The following is a 19,790-nucleotide window of genomic DNA, read 5'->3' as shown; positions in this document are numbered from 1 at the left end:
TCATTAGAGCTGATTTTGATAAAGAAACTTAACTGTGTGCCCACAAACATTAAGAAATCCGTCTTGTGGCTGGCCAAAGCTCCATGTATTCAAGGTCCTAGCAGAACTTGTACCAAGAAGAAAGAAGTCCTCTATCCAGACAGAAACTGCTGTTTGGTCATTACTGCATCAGAGGTTACTCCAGTAGGACCAGTAACTGTGGCAGGTGCAGCCTCTGTATCTAGAATCTCTTGATATCCAGTCGTGTTCTCTCATCTGTCAAATTCTGAAGCTTGTGGACAGCAGCACTTTGTCTGTGGTGTAGCCCCCCCCCTCTCTCTCTCTCTCTCAGTTGTCTCCAACTTCTGGATGAGTGTCCTCCATCTTATGGTGTAGCATCCATGTTCTCTCAGCCGTGTATTCCACTCCTAGTGTTTCTGGGAGTAGCTTTCGTTTTCAGTGAATTGGTGTTATATATGAGTTCAGCTGTTGACACTTGCTTGTAGAACAGGTGCCTTCAGTCCCACAGGCACTGATGAAAGTGCATTATGGGACAAGGACGTCATTTCATCGACACCCATCGTTGGGCGTGAGCTCTAGGAATCTTAACAATCTCTCATTGTTAGGTCTTCCTGAACAAATCTGAAACAGGTAACAGATGTATTACTTGGTTGAATGTTTCTATAGACTTCGTGGCATTGATTCGAGAAATGTTATACAAATGAATGGAACGTTTTTATTTGGATTAGTAACTATACGACTGAGCTGTGGTTTCAAATCCCCTTGAAAAATCTTGGATATACAGAATTGTAAAAAGGATTTAGAATGATTTGTAAATCTGCTGCTGTAGATTACTTTAGTTCTAATTATTAACAGACCATTTTAATTATTTTCATAAAAAAACCTGTTTACGGAAAATAAAATTAGTGGTTGTACTTACCAACTCAAGTGACTTGACGGACATCTGGAATATGTTCTATAAGACCAAACTGAAGAAAGCAGGCTTCGCTTGCAGTATTGTAATGTCATTCTACTTCTAGGTATTCCCAGAACTGCTTACCAGTCACCTGTAATTCAGAAGGGAATGCTTGTTAGATACGAAATAGTAGTTACTGAAAATACTGCATGAAGACTCTACGTAACTAGTCTTTGAAAAAAAACAGCTGTTTATACTTCCAATACTCTTAGACAACTGCTTGCAAAAGAGTTTAGCTGTAGGATAACACACAATAAAGTTAACAGATTTTGGACTTGTTTATCTTCAGAACCTAATGAATTTTGAGGCTGTCATATATACGAAAAACTTTAGTTTCATTTTCGACAAATATATGAAATGAAACCAGAAAATAATGCAAGTGGCTGATGTACCCAAGCCTATAGATAAGATTTTATTTACCTTGATTACTTTTAAAATGTAATTACTTTACTTTTTAATTAAAAAGCTCAATGCCACTATTTAGAGTTGCTGAAATTCAGAAGAGCCAACATTCCCATGGAACACATCTGAAAGGGTGCTGACTTGTAAAACTCCCACAGCCCAGAATTGTTATATGTAAAAAAAAAAAAAAGTGGGTAGTTGTATGCATATATGAACAGGAATACAATGTGTAGACAGTTAAACTTTCTCATCACGATGACAACTAACAATTAATCTCTCTAACCTACGCGATTCTCAGTATCTTTGATACAGGAAACTTTTGTGACTGAGTCTGGAAAATTTAAGACAAAAGTTCAGTGATAAAATCAACTTCATTGGCAAGAGTTATAAAGTCCCATAAAAATCATCTTCAATTTCGAATTTATGTCCTGAAAGCCATAAAAATAGGTCTTTGAGATATCTATATGAACTCTGCTGTGTCAGTATAAATCGTGAAAACTCCAGTTTTCTCTAATTAGATTGCACGGACATTTTATCAGAAATTCTACTGAAACTTAGTGCATTATTTGAATAAAATATCAGGCAGTTTTGCCTGGATATGGAAGAAACTTAATTCCATCCTCTAGACTTGAAGTTTGGACACAAGAAGTAAATTTTCTCGGGGCAGGGACAAAGAATCAGCTAAAATATTTAGATAAAACTAGTGTATTAAATAAATACTATTCATCCATCTGACGTAAAATAGTCTTCTTAAGAAGTAAAATATACACCAGATAGTTAAAATAGTCTGAATAGGTTACATGACTGATTAAATACTAATAGTCTTAATTCTAGTTTGTTTTTAAGTAAATGGAGACAATTTTGTGCAAGGAACGTGGTTACTTTTTTAAAAATGAATTTATTAAAAATGAATTTATTTAAACGTTCTAGGATTAACTCGAAAGCAGAGACAAAATATATTTTATAAAAAATATAAAACAAAATATGAAAATGAAAATATGAAAAACAATTGCAAAAGAACAAAAATTTTACCACAAACAAAATTCTTCCTTTCCCTTACTTAACCAGAACCAACCTCTCTCTCTCTCTCTCTCTCTCTCTCTCTCTCTCTCTCTCTCTCTCTCTCTCTCTCTCTCTCTCTCTCTCTCTCTCTCTCTCTCTCTCTCTCTCTCTCTCTCTCTGACATGAGAGGTGCTGGGAGTGACACTTATTTCATATTTCCACAATTCCTTTTAAACTTCTCCCTGGAGAGGTTGCAACACTTGACACTTGATAAGGTGTAAATAAAGTGTTTTGGGGAGACTTCCATTGCTGGGAAACACAATAAAAAGTTATTGACGCTCCTTTTCAAATGAAATGAAAAGATAAAAATAAAAATAAAATAAGAAATTGTATGATATGAAAAACATGATGATTAAAATGAAATTACTGAAAATATAAATAAAAAGGAATTAAAATCAGTAAAAAATATAAAAAATATGAAAGAAAAATAGTAACAAAAATAATAATAATAATAATAATAATAATAATATTATTATTATTATTATTATTATTATTATTATTATTATTATTATTATTATTATTATTATTATTATTATTATTATTATTATTATTATTAATAATAATAATAATAATAATAATATAATAATTTATTATTATTAATAATAATAATAATAATAATAATAATAATAATTAAAATATAAAATAAAAATTTAAATTAATGTAAAAGATAGACAAAAAATGTAAATAAGAAATAAAATAATAATAATAATAATAATAATAATAATAATAATAATAATAATAATAATAATAATAATAATAATAATAATAAGAAAAATTAAAAAATTAAAAACCTGTATTATACAACTATACATCCTGGTGTATAAAAAAATACCAGTCATTCATTTTTATTAAGTTTCATCAGTTTTTCATCCCTCATTCATTATGTTTTATCACCAGACTCTCTTTCCTCATACATAGAAAGATCCCTGGATGTGATAAACCCGAGATAAACTCGGACAGAGGGGAATCTATGGCACCTTGTTTTTCATAGAAGTTTATAGAAGCTTTACAGAGTTTTGTGGGGAGTTTTGTAGGGTCTGTTATTTGAAGATCGGCCTGATAATATATAACCCTTTCCAGGAAGATGGGATCAGTGTTTTTGCTCTGGATGGAAAGAGAGGCAGTTAGGTGGGTTTTATGGGGTGGGTTTTGAGACTGGGTGGGTTTTCTGTGGTGGGTTTTCAGAGTAGGTTTCCAGACTGGGTGGGTTTCCTTAGTGGGTTTTCTGGGGTGGGTTTTCAGAGTGGGTTTTCTGGGTTGGGTTTTCAGAGTAGGTTTCCAGAATGGGTGGGTTTTCTGGGGTTCTTCAGTGGGTTTTCAGTGCGTGTTTCCAGACTGGGTGGTTTTCCGGAGTGGGTTTCCGGAGTGGGTTTCCAGAGTGGGTTTCCAGAGTGGGTTGGTTTTCTGGAGTGGGTTTCTTCAGTGGGTTTTCAGACTGGGTGGGTTTTCTGGAATGGGTTTCTTCAGTGGGTTTTCAGAGTGGGTCTTTCAGAATGGGTTTCCCAAGTGGGGTTTTCCATATTGGGGTTTTCTTGTTAAAAGCCTGGGAAGGAGGCCATTTAAAAAATTATTATTAAAGACTATGGAATAAAGTCTCTCTCTCTCTCTCTCTCTCTCTCTCTCTCTCTCTCTCTCTCCAGCAATGCACTCTCTCTCTTTGGCTCTCTCAAACTTGCCTCTCCAAACTCCTCCTACCGTGTACCGCTCTCTCTCTCTCTCTCTCTCTCTCTCTCTCTCTCTCTCTCTCTCTCTCTCTCTCTCTCTCTCTCCAGCCTCCAGCAAGCCATCCACGCATAAAATCTCAATTCATAAGATGTCATTGGAATATTTTCCCCGAGAACGGAAAATAAACAGAAAATGTTTGGTCGAGGTTGTGTTCGTTTATAGAAATACAATATTGGATGAATTTTTTCAACAATGCAAAACTGTTTTGGGGGATAAAATTTGAATATATAAAACATAAAGACTCGGAATATTATTTTTATTAGACTGTGGAGGATTAAAATTTGAGTTTTTTTGAAATATTTTGAAATTGGTGACTGATTAATAATTTCTTTAGATTTCAATATATAAAAATAAGAGACTCAAAATAATATTTTACAAGACTGTTGGGGTTTAAAATCTGAGTTTTTTAAAAATATTTCGAAATTGGTGACTGATTGATAATTTCTTTTATAAAAACAAAAGGCTCAAAATAGAATTTTTTAAAAATCATTGAGGTTTAAAATTTGAGTTTTTAAAAATATTTTGAAATTGGTGACTGATCAATAATTTCTTTGATAAAAATAAAACTCAAAATAATATTTTTTAAGACTACTGAGGTTTAAAATTTTGAGTTTTTAAAAATATTTTGAAATTGGTGGCAGACTGGTAATTTTTTTTTTTATAAAAATACAAGACTGAAAATAATATTTTCAGGACTATTGGGGTTTAAAATTTGAGTTTTTAAAATTAGATTAAATCAATTCATCATAAAAAATTAGTTTAAAATCGTGATTTGATCAATTATTTTTAATTAGTGAAATTTAAAATTGGGTACTTGATATGTTTTTTTCAGAAATTTATTCCTGTAGTAAAAAAAGTAGAGACTAGCAGGTTTTTAATAATAATAATAATAATAATAATAATAATAATAATAATAATAATAATAATAATAATAATAATAATAATAATAATAATAATAATAATAATTATAATAACAAATGGGAATTGGAACCCATAAATAGAACCTTCCCCACCTCATGTTTGTCTCCCCAAGGGGGAACTGGAATCGAAGAAACACATTCCAAGTAGGATTAAAGTCTCCGGACGTAATTCCTGACGTCTCCTGCAAGATATGCTAATTACCTGGAAGAGGAATCCTTCAGGAATCCTGCGCCTTGGGCATTTAGAGACACTGAGTTTGAAGGACTCGCCAGAAACGATACGGAATAATTTATTAGGGGGGACTGAGATACTAATAGAGAGAGAGAGAGAGAGAGAGAGAGAGAGAGAGAGAGAGAGAGAGAGAGAGAGAGAGAGAGAGAGAGAGAGAGGATACTGTTCAATCTTCAGTGAGAAATAGGACTAGAGAGAGAGAGAATATATCAGGGAGGAGGAATGAAGAGAGAGAGAGAGAGAGAGAGAGAGAGAGAGAGAGAGAGAGAGAGAGAGAGAGAGAGAGAGAGGATTTAGTTTACTCACTTCTGCAACAGATGTGCAATAAAATTTTTAGCCCAACTTTCTGAATCCAAAAATCTATTGGTTTAGCTCAACCAAGTGCCCGTCTCTTGCCCAGACCTGACAGCAGCTAAGAAAGTACGATTTGAAGGAAATTCTGGGAAAACGGAAGCAGTGAGAGGGTTCTAAAGCTTGAGAAGGAAATAGTAGTCTTAATTTGAATGTGGAAAAATAAAAATAATAAAAGTATTAAAATTTTCTCGTGCTGTTGAAATGATTATTTTGAGTTCAGTACTTAAGTGATATTTTTTTAAGTCCTTATTTTTATATTTAACTTTTTTTTATTAAAATTAAATATATAGCTTAACAGTTAATTAGTTAAATAAACAATAGATATTTACTCTCCTCAATTACTTTGAATAATTAAAAAAAAAACATTATCAGATAGACGAAATTTTCCCTAAAACATTTGAAAACATTTTCCTTTTATTGATCACCAGCACATTACGTCATTCAGCTACAACACAGATTACAAAGTTAAATAAAAGAATATTTATCAAGTAAAAATAATAGCCATATTTATCAGGTTTGAATACATTCTCAGTCATACATTTTTGGGGACAAAACCCGATATTATGGGTGACTGACCAATCCTCCAATATATTTCGATACGTTGAAACCACACGGAGGGAAGGCGGGGGGGGGGGGGCTATATGGCCCCCAGGGGGTCGTATTTGAATACATTCAATGAATCCAATACATTTCTTCATGCACGACTGCACCTAACTTTATTCTTCTTAATACATCAATAAATTTTTTTAATCTGTTCTGATACATTTCACAGCAATGAATTCGAACGCTGCTCTCTCTCTCGCTCTCTCTCTCTCTCTTTCTCTCTCTCTCTCTCTCTCTCTCTCTCTCTCTCTCTCTCTCTCTCTCTCTCTCTGGATAAAAGATCAGACCTCGTTAATCAAATGGTCGACTCATACCCAAAATACACTTCAATACATTTCAATACATTTCAATACATTTGGGCAACAGTTTCTCCAAAGGGTGGATACCTTCCAATACATTTTGCTTTTCAGGAAAGATTGGAGGTTTTTCCAAAATGTATCAAAGCCTTCCGCCCACCCGTCTTCCCAAGACAAATTTATCAATATATTTTCATAAATTCGGTGTTCGTTTACGAATGATTTTTATATTTAGAATATTATGTTTTATAATTTATTTGCTTATATTTATGCCTGAAATTTTTAAAAATACGTTTCATGTAGTTTTATAGATGTTACCTAAATCTATAAATTGGCCTCATGTATATGTGGCCTAATTCTCAATAAATTCTTTATTACACTCCAATAAATTCAGCTAATATACCCAATAAATTCCCAATACATTCACAATACATTTTAATAAATTTTCCAGTACACTCCAATAAATTCAGTAACACAATTCCAAAACATTTTAAAACATTATCAATAAATTGTAATACCTTTTCCAGTGCACTACAATAAATTCACCATTGTATCCAATAAATTTCTGATGCATTCCCAATACATTCTCAGTTCATTTTCCAGTACACTCCAATAAATTCATCTATACACCCAATACATTTTAAACAGTTCCAATAAATTTTCCAATACATTTTCTAATACATTTCTAATACATTTCCAATACATTTCCAATACATTCCCCTTCCACTGGTTTCACTGATAAACTTGCCGTCTCATAAACCAGGCATTTACTGCATGTTTGCAACACTTCCCGCCCAACCTATCAATCAATTGCGTCGCAGGGCACGCCGGGAGGGGCTTTTCAATGGCGTCATGGGCTTTCGTGGGCTTTTGTGGGCGTCCATGGGCGTTCATGCCGGCTTTTGTGGGGTGTGAATTACAACGTTATGTTATCCGTTATTCGGGGTAATGGCGCGTGGATGTAATAAATGGGTGGATGTCGCTTGGTATCGTTTGTACTGGGGAGGGGGGAAGGTGGTCTCTCTCTCTCTCTCTCTCTCTCTCTCTCTCTCTCTCTCTCTCTCTCTCTCTCTCTCTAAATTCCTCCTCTCTCTCTCTCTAAATTCCTCCCTCTCTCTCTCTAAATTCCTCCTCTCTCTCTCTCTCTCTCTCTCTCTCTCTCTCTCTCTCTCTCTCTCTCTCTCTCTCTCTCTCTCTCTCTCTCTTTTTAATATCTCTGTCTATCTCTCCTTCTAAATTCAGTTTTGTTTTGCTCTCTCTCTCTCTCTCTCTCTCTCTCTCTCTCTCTCTCCATTGAATTCCATTCTAATTCTCTGTCTCTCTCCTTTCTAAATTCCTCTCTCTCTCTCTCTCTCTCTCTCTCTCTCTCTCTCTCTCTCTCTCTCTCTATTAAATTCCATTCTAATTCTCTCTCTCTCTCTCTCTCTCTCTCTCTCTATTAAATTCCATTCTAATTCTCTCTCTCTCTCTCTCTCTCTCTCTCTCTCTCTCTCTCTCTCTCTCTCTCTCTCTCTCTCTCCATTGAATTCCATTCTAATTCTCTGTCTCTCTCCTTTCTAAATTCCTCTCTCTCTCTCTCTCTCTCTCTCTCTCTCTCTCTCTCTCTCTCTCTCTCTCTCTCTCTCTCTCTCTCTATTAAATTCCATTCTAATTCTCTCTCTCTCTCTCCATTAAATTCCACTCTAATTCTCTCTCTCTCTCTCTCTCTCTCCATTAAATTCCACTCTAATTCTATCTCTCTATCTTTCTCTCGCTCTCTCCATTAAATTCCGTCCTAATTTCGCTCTCTCCATTAAATTCCATTCTAATTCTCTCTCTCTCTCTCTATCTTTCTCTCTCCATTAAATTCCGTCCTAATTTCTCTCTCTCTCTCTCTCTCAGCCACCACTTTTCCTTGTCCGGTTTCTCAGGCCGCAATTTGACCCATCACCCACAAGGGGTCACGGGAGGTCACGCGCCAATGCCTGCTGGTAACCCATCCAAACATTGACCAGACTTCCTCTCTGACCCCCACTTAAATCGAGCGATAGGAATTACTTCTTCCCCAATGATTTATTTTTCAGAGTTTGCAATTTATTTCATAAAGCTTCAAAATGTTTCGTAATATTTTCATTATTATTATTTTTATACATTTGGTCGAATGATAATATTCCCTGAGCGATGAATTGGAGAATTTAATATTAACTATATTTATTTCGTATTGTTTCGGTATATTTCAATATACTTCGGTCGTTTTGTATCAGTAAATATTCCAAGACCTGAACGATAGACAACCACACTGAACGATAATCTAAGCCACTGAAACCAGACGCCTAAATATTTCCCATAATTCAAACATATTTCCATAATTTTAAGCCCATTTTTAAACAGACATTCTTACGTACCTGAACGATAGTTAGCATTCCTGAACGATAAATTACCACACCTTTTTGTTTGTTGTCAATATATTCCCTCGCCAAAATACGTCGTAGATTCTATGGAATTACGTTGTTACGTCACGTTATTCGTTACTTACGTTACTTACGTTACGTTATATCCGTTATTCTAGGTCTGGAGAATTACGGAGAGCGAGACTGGGAGAATATAGTGGATTATAGAAGAAGAATTACTTATGGTAATAAGGCTTTTATGTTGATGATTTGAATTGGAGAGAAAATTATTATTATTATTATTATTATTATTATTATTATTATTATTATTATTATTATTATTATTATTACATCAAAGACGATAAAGACGATAATGATACATTTGCTGATATAATTATCATCAATACCGATTTATTTTCATAACCCTAATTATCAGAATTATCAATTATTTAATAATTGATAATTCTGATAATTTGGGTAATTGAAATAAATCAATATTGATGACAGTTATATCAATAAATGTATCAGTATTATATTTATCGTCTTGGATGCAATAATAATAATAATAATAATAATAATAATAATAATAATAATAATAATAATAATAATAATAATAATAAACGCAAAACTCCACCATTTTGGTATAATGAACAGAAACCAGAAAATGACCGGTTCCAACATTACCTGAAACCTCTGGGAATTATTAATCACAATCCTTCATATTTTTGTCTCTCGTGGAGGAATAGGAGAGGGAATTAATCAACAAAAGGAAGAGAAGCAATGAGAGAAAGAGGAAAATAGGAGGAAAATTGTCTCCTTTCGTTTGGAATACTTATGGCTTCAGCTAGTACTTGGATAGGCCTAGGTGAGCATAGGCCTAGGTTGGAACGTATTCGTCTCTATAAATACAAATATAAGTGAAATGCCTTGAATGAAAGTTAAAATAAAACAAATAAACAAATAATAGGTACGAAAAACAAAAGAAAAACGAATACCATGACCTCTGCCAAAAGAAAATGCAATCGGAAAGGCCAGTAATATAGACTCGTCAGTCAAACTTCAAAGGCTTCTGAAAACCCACCAAAAAATGGTGGATCAGCTGATGATTGAGACAGGATTTCCTCGCCAAAACCATCCTTGATTATCCTGTTTCTTTTCGGAGATCAGGATGAAAAGATGGTGGATGATGATAAGCTGTGATTAGGCTTTGTTTTGTTTATATTTTCTTGATGTTTTCGTCAAAATCCAAAGAGATAAGGAAGATATAAGGAAGAAAAATTATGAGTCATTTTATGACGAATTCGTCACACCGAACGCCCCCTGTAAACACAACAGTGGCCTCTAGGAAACGCAATTTGCATCCGTAACATGAGAGAATCTCTCTCTCTCTCTCTCTCTCTCTCTCTCTCTCTACTGAAACATGTTTCACCATATGAAACGAGCGATTCAAAATATCAATCCTGTTATACATGATAAAAATATACCCAGATGTTTCACGATATTAAAACAGGTGATTATAAATTTCAAAAGTCTGTCTCAGTATCAAAAAAGGTACTCAATCAAAACAGGTGTTTCATAGGATGAAACAAGTGTTTCATAGTTTCAATAGAAGTGTTTCATAGTCTCAAACAAAGTGTTTTATAATATTAAACAAATATTCAGGGGAGAGAGAGAGAGAGAGAGAGAGAGAGAGAGAGAGAGAGAGAGAGAGAGAGAGAGAGAGAGAGAGAGAGAGATTGATAATCGTCCACAGAAAAGTATGAAACAAGAATTATCTTTCATGTTGAGAGAGAGAGAGAGAGAGAGAGAGAGAGAGAGAGAGAGAGAGAGAGGGTGTTTTTGAGATAAAATCTTATGTATTTGAGAGCCGAAGCGTCCTCTCAAACTGATCAAAATTGATCAAAATTGATCAAAATTGGTCGAAACATTAAAATGGACCAAGATCTGCCCACCGAATTGGGTGGCTTCACCTTGGAAACCGACGGGCAGAAATTTTAATACTTTCACGACACAGGAAACGATTTATTACCCAGGATGTGTCTGGCAAATTTTATTCCCAGTCGAAGAAACAGAAATCAAAAATAGAGATCTATTTGGATAAAGAGTCAACAGAAAGCCAAGATAGATATCTGCTAATAGATACCTGCTTGGATAAACAGTCAATAGAATATAAATTGGCCGGGAAGTATCTGGCAATTTTTAGTCCCCAATCGAAGGAACAGAAAGCGAAAATAGTAGATATCTGCTTGGATAAACAGTCAATAGAAAGCAACAATGCATCTGCTTCCATAACGGCTGCCTTGTCTGATGAGCCAAGAGACGCCAAAAAAAAAAGAAAGAATAGGTTTTCTCTTTTTTTTTTTTATTCTCAAGATTGACAATAGAATGACAAAGCCTCGAAATTACTAATTGTCTGGCGAGACTTGGCAACTCTCTCTCTCTCTCTCTCTCTCTCTCTCTCTCTCTCTCTCTCTCTCTCTCTCTCTCTCTCTCGTTGTTTCGGCTCACTTATTGACATTTTGTGTCTTTTCGACAAATGAGCCAAGAGGAACACACACACACTGGAAGGAACAAATATTTTTTGTGTATTTTTTTTTTTGTAAATATTTCTGAACAGGATAATTGAGACCAATATTCCTCTGATTTTCTGATTAATATTCAGGAATTCGAGACCAATATTCCTTTGGTCTTTTAATTAATATTCAGGGATTTGAGACCAATAATCGTTTGGTCTTATGATTAATATTTCAATATTTAGGGATTTGAGGCCAATAATCATTTGGTCTCATAATTAATATTGTAATACTTAGGGATTTGAGAAAATATTCCTTGGGTCTCCTAATTAATATTGGTTTAGGATTGAATAGGATCAGTAACTAAATAGGAAATCCTATTGGTTTAAGATTAAATAGGGTCAGTAACTAAATAGGAAACCCTATTGGTTTAGGGTTAAATAGGATCAATACCTAAATAGGAAATCCTATTGGTATAGGATTAAATAGGATTAGCAACTAACTCTTGAAAATTATCAAACATCTGGGAGAACCACCTCCAACTTCAAAAGTAAAATTAACTTACTGATTTATTAACTCTGAAGAAAATATAAAAAAAAATATACAAAAAATATTCTACTATACATTCCCAGCCTCTCTAAACGTGCGTAGAATTCCTAAACACCCGGAAATTAAAAAAAAAAAGTTTTTGTATATTTTTTTTTAGAATATTTTCCCAGATCTGTTAAAAAAAAGGTTCCAGGCGTCGCGAAAAATCATTTTGGGCTGAGAGGAAAATATCATTCGGGGAAAAATATTCGAGTAAAAATATCCGCATAAAAATATTCGTCCTTCGCCATTGAATGATTTGGAAAAAAATTTTTTTTTACGTTTTCCATATATTTTTCGTATTTTTACATTTTTTTCTCATAGATATTTTGATTTATATAAAAAAGTTAGGGAAATGGAAATTGGGGTAAAAATTCGCCCAGTCTTTTTCTGTTTCTGAGTAAATGGTCTCTCTCTCTCTCTCTCTCTCTCTCTCTCTCTCTCTCTCTCTCTCTCTCTCTCTCTCTCTCTCTCTCTCCATATAGTATATATGCATATATATACGTATAATTAATGCTCTTACGTTTTTAAACATTACGAACGTAAAACTCTCTCTCTCTCTCTCTCTCTCTCTCTCTCTCTCTCTCTCTCTCTCTCTCTCTCTCTCTATCTATATACATTCAACCTTTCATAACACAGTACCCAAAAAAACCAGCAAAATATTAAAAATGAAAATATCCATCACAAAGTTGAACAAGCATACTAACACCAACTGAGGACCTTTGAACTGACGAATTCCAGCACTGGCCAAATATTTGCTTAGGGCTTTTGATGACAAAGTTTGCCAAAACATTTATGTTTTGGGGACAGTTTAGACTAATGTTTTTATGCAAATGTTTTAGTTGATGTTCTGTGTAGGTAATAAAAATGTTTTTTAATGTGACGAGTTTTCGTCAGGAGATTTTTTCACAGCTTTGAAGGTTTGGGGAAAAAATGTGGAGTAATATTTTTTGTACGTGTTATGTGGTTCAAAAGGTCTTTTTTTTTATTATTATTAAATATAGAGTCCTACAGAGTCATATAGAGTCCTACAGGGACCAGAGTCCTAAAGAATCCTACAAATATTCTAGAAATATTTTTCTAGATTTTTCAAAATTTAATCATTTTTAAATATTTTTATCACTAGAGAAACGAAATGTATTAAATTTACTGTTCTGCAGAGTACTATAGAGTCCTACAGAGTCATAGGGAGTCCTAGAGAGTCCTAGAGGGTCATAGGGAGTCCTAGAGGGTCCTACAGAGTCCAGTAAAGGCCTACAGAGCCCTACACATTAGAAGTATATTTTGATAATTTTATTACCAGAGAAAAGTTATTAAAATTATTATACTACAGAGTCCTGCAGAGTCCTGCAGAGTCCTGCAGAGTCCTGCAGAGTCCTGCAGAGTCCTGCAGAGTCCTGCAGAGTTCTGCAGAGTCCTGCAGAGTCCTACACATATTAAATATATTTTTACATACTTTTATTACTAGAGAAACAAAAAAAAAAAAATCCTGCCATTAGAGTGACTTTGGAGCCAATTCCGAAGACAAACTTCGCAAATCCTTGAGGATTACTTTGTAGGATTCTCTCTCCCTTCTTTTTTATAGGATTCATTAGATTGCTGATGGAATTCAGGTCAAAATGGATCAGGTTAATTATTCAAGGACAGTAGGATCGAATCCTAGAGTCTCATAGGATTTAATACAGGAACTTCGACACGTAATCCAACTTAATCCGCTTCGAGTGTGGCTCCCAAATCTCTCCTCGACTAAAAAAAAAAAAAAAAGAAAAATCCTCTGAAGGGAGATGAGAGCTTTAGCCTTCGTTGGTTCGTTGTCCATTAACTGGGATTTATTTTCTCTCTCTCTCTCTCTCTCTCTCTCTCTCTCTCTCTCTCTCTCTCTCTCTCTCTCAAGATGTCCAATCCATTAAGGAAATTGTCTTAGGACATAAAAATTTTGCTGCAAAACTTTCATAATGAAATGATTCAGCAACAAATTGAAAGTAAGAATCGTGAATCATTTTTGAATGAATACTTAGTGTGTCTGGTAGCCCAAAATAGTATTCATTCATAAAAAAAAATCGTGAATTTTTTATGAATGTATTCAGGATTTTACTTGTGCCCAAAAATAGTAGTCATTCATGAAAAAATCGAGTGTTTTTGATGAATGAATTCAGGGGTCTTCTTGTACCCAAAAATGGTATTCATTCATAAAAAAATCGTAATTTTTTTTATGAATGAATTCAGGGGTTTTCTTGTATACCAAAATAGTATTCATTCATAGAAATAGAGTGAATTTCTTTTAATTAATTACTCTAATTTCTTCTCTTATTTTCTTTAAATTCCTCATTCAAACTGAAAAGAATAATCATCTTACGAGTGTGAAACAGCCAAAGTTTCTTCGGCGCAATTGAGTTTTCTGTACAGCGTATAACCAAGGCCACCGAAAATATATAAATCTTTAGGTAGTCTCTGTATAATGCTTTATGAGCCACGGCCCATGAAACTTTAACAACCGCCTGGTGGTGGCCTATCCTATATCGTTGCCAGAAGCACGGTTATGGCTAACTTTAACCTTAAATAAAATCAAAACTACTGTGGAGGCTAGAGGGCTGCAATTTGGTATGTTTGATGATTGGAGGGTGGATGATCAACATACCAATTTGCAGCCCTCTAGCCTCAGTAGTTTTTAAGATCTGAGGGCGGACAGAAAAAGCGCGGACGGACGGACAAAGCCGGCACAATAGTTTTCTTTTACAGAAAACTATAAGGTTTCTGTGAGGTTAGTAAGATAGCAGAATAGTCTCACAGACGTACCATCTAATTAGAGAGAGAGAGAGAGAGAGAGAGAGAGAGAGAGAGAGAGAGAGAGAGAGAGAGAGAGAGAGAGAGAGAGAGAGAGAGACTTCTCTCCAGGGTGTAAAATGGGGCAGCCATTGTTGGCCCCTCGACTTAAAAAAAACTTTTATAAAAAATGATATTCTATTCTACACCAACACACAATTTCACTGTCTAGTTTGATTTCAAAACAGACACCTTTCTCAAAGTCTGTGTGCAAAAAAGACAGCATTTGTCTGTCCGTTAGGCAAAGGAAATGAATATATATATAAAATATATATACCTTTGCGAGCCTTGTGGCCATCTTCTCCCAAAAGGAAGATGGAGTCAGGTAGTTATGTCGCCTCACTGGGTCTTTTCTAAGTTGTAATTACATCATTAAGTCCACCATACCTCCTTTGGACACATTCTGGGGATGGGAGAGCTTAGTGGGAGATATGTCTTCACAATATCATCAGTACACCTGTATATATTATTATTATTATTATTATTATTATCCTTATTATTATTATTATTATCAGGCTTACATTTGCATGGAACCAGTGACAAAAGGCATAAAAGAAAGGTATAATGGAACTAGAAATATACAGAAATAAACAAATAGGAGATAAATAACTTTTGAGAGGAAATTCAAACTGTTTAAGGCCGTTGTATGGAGGTTATGGCCCATACATGGGTTCAAGAATATTGTGTGTATGGTCACCATTCATCCTTGAGCAATTAAATGAGGGGGTCATTTATAACTCAGCTGTCACAAATAGCAGAATAGATGGATTTTCATCCACTTAAGACACAATTGACTACTTATGTGTCGCTACTTTACAGGTACTATTTCAGACACTACTCTGAGTGAGCTTTTGAAGAGGGAGGCCCTCTTCTCCTCTCAGGGGACTTTGTACCACCTGTCAGGCCACTTATCCCCCTAAATAACTCTGTAGAAGTCAGTAATCCTTCTATTTATTGATTTAATGGCCTTTTGTTCCATTTTTTCCTCTGTTTCCATTCTCCCTACAGGATCAAACCATCTATTTTCATTCTCAGGCTCATTTTTCTGTTTTTATGTGGACTTGGGGCAGGCCAATTATCCCCTAAATAACTTTTTGGAAGTCAGTAATCCCTCTGTTTATTGATTTAATGGCTTTTTTGTTCAATTTTTTCCTCTGTGCTTCCATTCTCCCTACAGGATCAAACCATCTATTTTCATTCTCAGGCCCATTTTTGTTTTTATGTGGACTGGGGGCAGGCCACTTATCCCCTAAATAACTCTTTGGGAATCAGTAATCCCTCTATTTATTGATTTAATGGCTTTTTTGTTTAATTTTTTCTCTGCGGTTCCATTCTCCCTACAGGATCAAACCATCTATTTTCATTCTCAGGCCCATTTTTCTGTTTTTATTTGGACTTGGGGCAGATATGAGACATGAATTGCCCTTCCCAAAGGCCTCTGAACGAGAGGAAGAAATGCAACCCCAGACCAGCAAAGATATAGAGAGAGTTCTCTTATGGTTTTTCCCCCCGAACTCATAAATCACCCCCAATAATCCCCCGTTATTGACAGCCAATAAATCCCGGACGTGTACACCTATCAATAACCTCCTTCCCATCCCCAGCCTGCGGAATAAATCCCGGTGATTGATAGAGAATTATCTGGCGTCGAGTATCCCGTAACGAGGCTGCCGGCGGAAGTCGCTTGGAAAGACCGTCTTTGATCAAATTATATTCCCAATTAAATTTTGCCAATAATATGTTCCAAGTTACTCGACATTAACCGGATCTCTGGTGTCATTTTAACCGGAATGCGATGCTTTATGCGGATAATGACGAGTGAATGTGATTCATCTTGTATAAAGAGTAAATCGTTTGTTGCATGTTCCCTGTTGCGTTTCATTAACCCTACTTCTGATGCAATTGCAAGAGAGAGAGAGAGAGAGAGAGAGAGAGAGAATGACAATATATATCAGACATATATAAATAGCCAGTTTGCCTCCGATTCCGGGAACCATATGATAATAAATCCACGCTCCAGTAATTGTTCATTCCGAATAATTCCAGTCCAAAAAAAAAAATATATTTTGCAAGTGGACTCTATTGAGCAATATTGAGAAACGCAATGAATTGTATTCTGATTTAACCAGTCATAAATCTCTCTCTCTCTCTCTCTCTCTCTCTCTCTCTCTCTCTCTCTCTCTCTCAGAATATTAATTGGGCTGGATATATAAATATTTAGCAGATTCATTAGAGGGATTAGTGGCTTTCAGATTTTTTTTTATTTCAGGGCACATTAACCGAGATGGGGCAAAAAACGCCCAGAACAAACCATGCCCAGTCATGCCCAATCATGCCCAGAAAGACATGCCTCTGAAAGATAATAGGCTAAATGATATGGGAAACATAGGGGAAGTGAGTGGAATGAAATACTGGATTAAACTGGTTGACTGACTCTTATCTCCGTGATTCCCATCATGCAGTATACGTGAGAATGTGAAGCTTGACGGGTGTAACGAATTTAATATTAGCTGTAGGTGGATGAAAAAAAACATTTTTTTTAGTGTTTTAATCTTCCTCTTTTCTCTCTCTCTCTCTCTCTCTCTCTCTCTCTCTCTCTCTCCCCCCTCTCTCTCTTTCTCTCTCTCTCTCTCCCCTCTCTCTCTCTCTCTCTCTCTCTCTCTCTCTCTCATAAATATAAAAAATACATGTCATATATAAACAAAAAGCATTCTCTCTCTCTCTCTCTCTCTCTCTCTCTCTCTCTCTCTCTCTCTCTCTCTCTCTCTCTCCACCAAGCTCCCAATCACTAACAAACAATCTCTCTCTCTCTCTCTCTCTCTCTCTCTCTCTCTCTCATAATAAATAAAAAATGCATGTCATATATAAACAAAAAAGCATTCTCCCTCTCTCTCTCTTTCTCTCTCTCTCTCTCCCCACCAAGCCCACAATCACTAACAAACATAATACCTCTCTCTCTCTCTCTCTCTCTCTCTCTCTCTCTCTCTCTCTCTCTCTCTCTCTAACTCTGTATCCTAGCAACCGGAAGTGGCTGCGTCATCAGGCCCAAGACCTTGAATCCAGCGAGACCAATTAACCTGTCCCATACCTGGAGAACCTGAATCGAACCTTTACCTATACAACTTTTCAATGTCCTTAATTATATTAAATTCAAGAGTCTTGTCTTAAAGGGTTTTCGACCTTTTGGTGTGAGGACTTAAGGTCGAGTTTGGGCTCTCAATGCACTATATGGGGGTTTAAAGAGTAACTTTGGCAGAGAGAGAGAGAGAGAGAGAGAGAGAGAGAGAGAGAGAGAGAGAGAGAGAGAGAGAGAGAGAGAGAGTCTTCATTTCCTCAAAGTGATCTAACATCGCCACTATCTGAAGAAGGCCTCTCTCTCTCTCTCTCTCTCTCTCTCTCTCTCTCTCTCTCTCGAGAGAGAGAGAGAGAGAGAGAGAGAGAGAGAGAGAGAGATAATTTTTCAAACTGCTCTGATCAGGAATTATTACAAGAATTAAAAAATTGAAAAACCACAATAACATAAACAAAATTAATAAAAATCAATAACCTCAAAAAAGGACCATTTTAAATTCAAAACAGCCACCAACGAAAATTCAAAATCCAAACTCCAAACTCAAAAAAAAAAAAAAAAAAAATTACAAAAAGAGACCAACTTTAAAACCTATTAATACCACACACGCGAACTCTCCCTTGGCGTCCCCCTGGAGAAAAAAGGTGCCAGCTATGAATATTAATAAAAATTTGAATATTAATGAGTGTAACCTTGTCTATCCAAACTCTGGGTCTCTGGCGAGGCTCTGGAGATCGAGTTTACCCTCTTCCATGACGCATAAATTTCCGCATAATGAAAAATATTGATAAATTTCCAGGCGCTGATGGAAAGTGTTAGGCAGACTTTGTCCCGAAGTCTTCTAAAAAATGGTCTTAAGTTTCATGAGTCTTCTTAAAGCTTATGACACCTTAGAGTTTAGCCCTGTTTCGGCTATGTTAATCCACGTGACACCTGTCAAGCAACACATTCTCACAAACTATTTAAGATTTGGTGATCCTTCTCACCCATATTATTCACAGGTTTGGAATTCTCTATGTGCCTCAGTGTTCCCTAACATATATTATTTAAGATTTCGACCTTGAGAATTCAACCCTACCCGGCCATGTTAACCCACGTGACACCTGTCAAGCAATCTCTTCTCACATATACTATATAAGCTTTGGTAATCCATTTCACATAGACTTTTCCCAGTTTTGGAACTCTCTACGTGCCTCAGTGTTCCCTGACACATGACATTCAAGCGTTTATGAGGCCTATTTATTGATGTGTATCTCGTGAAATCTATATATTTTGGATTGCCTTGCCATCTGCCTCCATATTTATAAATTTTTTAATAGATATATATATATATATATATATATATATATAAATATTAAATATATAGATTAAGGTAACTGTTTTAACAATAATTGCTTCATGTCAAAATGGTCTCGGTATAATACTGTATGAGCCGCGGCCCATGAAACGTTAACCAAGGCACGGTGGTGGCCTGGCCTATATCGTTGCCAAGCGCAAGATTATGGCTAACTTTAACCTTAAATAAAATAAAAACCACTGAGGCTAGAGGGCTGCAATTTGGTATGTTTGATGATTGGAGGGTGGGTGATCAACATACCAATTTGCAGCCGTCTAGCCTCAGTAGTTTTTAAGATCTGAGGGCGGACAGAAAAAAAAGTTTTTAGAGAACTAACAGATTTGAAGAGTTGTTGCACCAAAATAAAATCTTCTCTGTGGAAAAAATATATATACTCTTCAATATTTTTAAAATAGGTGGAAAACATCATATATAAACTGTTTTTTGACTGACACTGACCCAAATCATTAAGAAATTCTGGAATCTCACGAGAAAAACTTTTTTATATCAGTTTTCGAAAATATTTAGCCACAAATATCTAC

General features: G+C 35.4%; 1 long non-coding RNA gene across 1 annotated transcript in view; it reads right to left on the bottom strand.

Annotated features, from left to right (window-relative positions):
• Positions 1–492: 492 nt before the first annotated feature.
• LOC136856179 (uncharacterized) overlaps positions 493–19,790 on the bottom strand; it is a 30,651-nt gene continuing 11,353 nt past the window's right edge. The window contains exons 5-6 of the long non-coding RNA XR_010858262.1: positions 920–1,046; positions 493–621 (exon numbers count right to left, since the gene is read on the bottom strand). This is a non-coding gene — a long non-coding RNA (uncharacterized lncRNA). The remainder of the gene's footprint in view (positions 622–919; positions 1,047–19,790) is intronic.

This window comes from Macrobrachium rosenbergii, chromosome 34, assembly GCF_040412425.1.
Source record: "Macrobrachium rosenbergii isolate ZJJX-2024 chromosome 34, ASM4041242v1, whole genome shotgun sequence".
Lineage (NCBI taxonomy): Eukaryota > Metazoa > Arthropoda > Malacostraca > Decapoda > Palaemonidae > Macrobrachium > Macrobrachium rosenbergii.
This window is presented reverse-complemented; position numbering and strand designations above follow the sequence as displayed.